Below are 4,274 nucleotides of genomic sequence, written 5' to 3'. Positions count from 1 at the left end.
ATATATATATATTTAAGATAATATAGAAAATATTAAAACAGGTAGTACCTCATTCTTTAGAATATGAGGCTGGTTTTAAACAGACAGGGGCTGAAGAAAACAGAAACAAAACAAAATTGCCTTGGTCCTTTCCAAGTTGCTTTATTTTATTGTTTTGAGTCGGTTTGGGTTTTAGATGCCTTTTTGTTTTTGTTTTTTGAGATATTTTGCTATGTGGCCACAGTGTCTGGAACTCAGTGCCTCAAACTTAGAATCACCCTTCTTCTGTCTACTGAGTCCTGGGACTAAAAGTGTTAGTCAACATCACACCCAACTTCAAAGTCACTTGCCTTGTAAAGCAGGGACAGTGACAGAGAACAATGGAATATTAACTGATTGGTTCACATCGAGTTATGTGTGTGTGTGTGTGTGTGTGTGTGTGTGTGTGTGTGTGTGTAAGGATGAAGGCAGAGGGCACTACATTGTCATGCCAATTGGAACTGACCTGCTTAGAAAATTTGTTGTCTCTCTCTGATTCCTCAGGTCAGATAAACTAATTTCAGCTTGAAAATGTGGAACTTTAATATGACTGACTCAATTCAATTTTCATCTAGCTTGTTGGAACCGAAAGCAGGATCTTACCCCCAAAATAACTGCCTCCTGTAATTTACATACAACCTCATGAAGGCAGCAAGTGAGCACAGCTACACTGCCAGGTCTGTGTGCAGGTAGCAGGGTTCATTCAACAACTAAGTGCTCCACTCTAATACACCAGCTTTGAGTGCAGTATTCAGTCATGCCTCAGAAATCCCATTTGCTGAAGTACACCGAATCATAGTCTGAAGTAGGGCCTGTGACCCTGTATTAAAATAATTGTAATAGAAGGCAAAGGAGGTACATCCACCTTAAACACCAGGTGAATGAATGCAGCAGCCTACCTATAATTCCAAAGCCTGCTGGCTAAATAGACTAGCCCATGTCTGCAAGTTCTGGTTTCAATTAAGAGATCCTGCATCAATGAATAAGGTGGAAGGTGACCAGAAAGACTCCGGATGTCAACCTTGGGCTTCCACAAGCATGTGCAACCACGTGCACGTACACACGCATGCACATCACATAAACGAATACATATACAATAAATAATTATAATAGAAATGACAATGATTCTTATGGAAATGGAAAGTATCTCTTACACCAATTCACTCTTTAGTCATTTAATAAAGTTCGTGCTGAAACAAACGTTCTCATTTGGTAAGGGAGCCAGCAGCAGCTCTCGATGCTGGCAGCCTTTCAGCTTCTGCAATGCAGCACCTCTGCGATACATCACGACAGCGCAGGCCTGCCAGAGGTGCTCTTTTGGCATCACCTTATCTGCAAAAGTACAAATTCTGAAGCTCCAACCCAGACCTGTGGGTTTGTGGTCTCTGAGAGCAGAGCCTAGGACATCTGTTTTCAGAAACACCTCAGTTGACTATGAGAATGAGGCAAGTTTTGGAGCTACAGTTCTTTTACCATGGTGTGCCTTTCCACATGGAGGTTCCATAGAAAGTCCTTGGATGGTACTCCAGACCTGCAAGGCTAGAAAATGTGCCCTCAAACTGCTCGTGGCATCAAGCCTGAGCATTGTCCCTCTGCCTAAAACCTTTTCCATTAGGGCATTCTTCATGCTGTCTCCTTTCCACCTCCCTCCAGACTCTTTCAACCTGTCCATCATGCCGCTACCTGACCCCCAATGTGGCCACTTCCAGTGCTCTGTCACTGTGTTAATCATCTTTCTGTCTTTTCAAAAACTTGCCTGAGATAAATAATTTAAAGGGAGGAGAGATTTCTTTGGGCTCAGAGATTGTGATCCACGGTTACATGGCTCCATTGTTTCTGTGTCTGTGATGAGGCAGAACATCATGGTGGGGAGGATGTGGTAGAGCAAAGCTGCTCACCTCACATCGTCCCAAATTTCCACCACTTTCCAGTATCCCAGTAAGTTATGAACCTATAGACAGATTAATCAAAACCTCATGGTCCAAATACTTCACAAAGTATCTTAACAATGCTACCAGGGCAGAGGTCAAGTCTTTAACACATGAGGTTTTAGACTGCATTAAAGATTTAAAGCGTAACTGCAGTATCTGGTTGCTGGCACAGTCCTTGCTGAAACTAGAAATGTTGATTTTCCAGAATTACATGCCTATTGCAAGATTGCAGCACTTCCCCTTTTATAATAAAACATGCCTGACTTAGTTGTTCAACATATTGAGTTTAATAGGCACAGCAGAACTGTGAGAGTTTCACAGCTACTGCAGAGACCGCACGAAATAGTATCTGCCCAAAGGCTGAGGTGACACATTTTATGGCACAGCAGTGCTATTGCTGTTAAGTGGCTGGGACCAGGCCATTTGTAGGGGAGGTGTTCAGACAACCATTTGTGATAAGTACACCTAGAAAGGACCAGGTAGATTGGAAACAGCTTGTTGATTTTAGCTCTTGGTTAGACTCACAACTTCCTTTGAATTACCATGAAAGAATATATTCTCATAGAGAACAATGAAGAAAATTTCAGTCCATTAATTCTGAAATGATCTCAGATTCTGAATTTTAAAACTCTGAGGCTGACTTGATGAGTAAAATTGAGAATATAGACTTTTGTGAATTCATATCTCAGTTTTCTTAAGATTAATGAAAAAATTCAACACAGTTGATTTTCACTACATAAGTAGTTAATGCTAATTTGTAGAAGAATTCAAAATGATACAAATATAAAGAAGATATGGGGCTGGAGAGATGGCTCAGAAGTTAAGAGTGCTGACTGCTCTTGCAGAGAACCCAGGTTCAATTGGCAGCACCCACATGGCGGCTATGAACTGTCCTTAACTCCAGCTCCAAAAGAATCCAAAGCCCTCTTCTGACCTCCACGGCATTGCATGATAGGGGTGCACTCACATACATGCAGTCAATACACTCGCACACATAAAATAAAAATAATAAAGAAAATATTTAAAAATACATATAAACAAGATAATAAAGCTTGGTTTTATTTTTACAACCAGAAAATCAGCTTCCCAGAATTCACACACACACACACACACACACACACACACACACACACACACACACAAACAATTCTATTTTGTAACCTGTCAAAACAAATGTTTGGAAAGTTGGAAACACAGTGCATGCAGCTCTACTCTCCACCTTTTCTTTACTACCCCAAGGTCTTTGTACGTGTGCAGCCATCCGGCCCGCCTAGACTTGTTACCACCTCATTCACATGGCTTTTCCTTCTCATGATTATATTAGATGCTCCATTCTCCTCATTCCTTGTTCTTTACCCCATTCCGAGTCCCCTTACTGATGTTACCTTTTTCATAGTTTGTTCACCTGTTTCCTGTGTTTCCTAGCTTTTTCCTCCATCACACTGCCAGTGCCAACAAAGCTGGGGTCCGTTCTGCTGAATCTGCATGTCCTAGACCAACTGGCTCTGAGGAAGAGTTTAATAGTGTGAGGAAGCAACTGAACTGAGCAAATGAATGAGAGCCTGGGAGGGTGGAAGCCACAGACAGTGCACAGTGAAGGGAAAGGGAGGGGAGGGGAGGGGAGGGGAGGGGAGGAAGGGAGAGAAAGATAAGGTCATACCGAAGCCAGCTCCTAGCCTCCCAGGAAACTGGGAGGGGAGGGATGGCTGGGCATAGGGCAAACAGACAAAACCAGGGAGTGTATAAATACAATCAAGTTTCACAGTCCCAGAGAGATCTTAAGAGTACTACTTATCCCCTAATTTATACTAAATGGCAAAACCTGAAAAAAAAGTTTTTGTCATCACAGTTGCTGAATAAAGGTTTGGTAAAATCAAAATCGTTCTGTAATTACCTTAGACCTTTTAGATTCATAATATACTTGTTTTTATTAAGTTTGCCTTGGTCAGAATCACTGTTTAGACTGAAAGTTTATGACCACTCATTAGTTTCCTGTACTTGACTGGGGAAAACATGAATAATTTTTCCAAATGGCTCACTAGATCATCTTTGTCTGTGATCTAAACTTGTGACAAATGAACAACTCGCTGAAATAGGAAATCATTCAGGAATCCTCAAGCCATAAACGAGACTATGAAAAAGATCTACAGTAACACTGTGATTTCACGTCAAAGAAATTCTGGATTTGAGGCAAGCAAGAAATTAGGTAATCAATGGAATTTAATGTTTCTTAAATTTCAACACATTGAAGAAAAAAGTTCAGGGGCTGGAGAGATGGCTCAGTGGTTAAGAGCACTGACTGCTCTTGCAGAGGACCCGGGTTCG

General features: G+C 41.4%; 1 pseudogene; it reads left to right on the top strand.

Annotated features, from left to right (window-relative positions):
• Window positions 1-4,274, top strand: part of LOC103737635 — a 30,004-nt pseudogene that overhangs the window by 6,871 nt on the left and 18,859 nt on the right.

This window comes from Nannospalax galili, unplaced genomic scaffold, assembly GCF_000622305.1.
Source record: "Nannospalax galili isolate Female #2095 unplaced genomic scaffold, S.galili_v1.0 scaffold617, whole genome shotgun sequence".
Taxonomy (NCBI): Eukaryota; Metazoa; Chordata; class Mammalia; order Rodentia; family Spalacidae; genus Nannospalax; species Nannospalax galili.
Note: the sequence above shows the minus strand (reverse complement) of the source record. Positions and strands in the feature narration are given on the sequence as shown.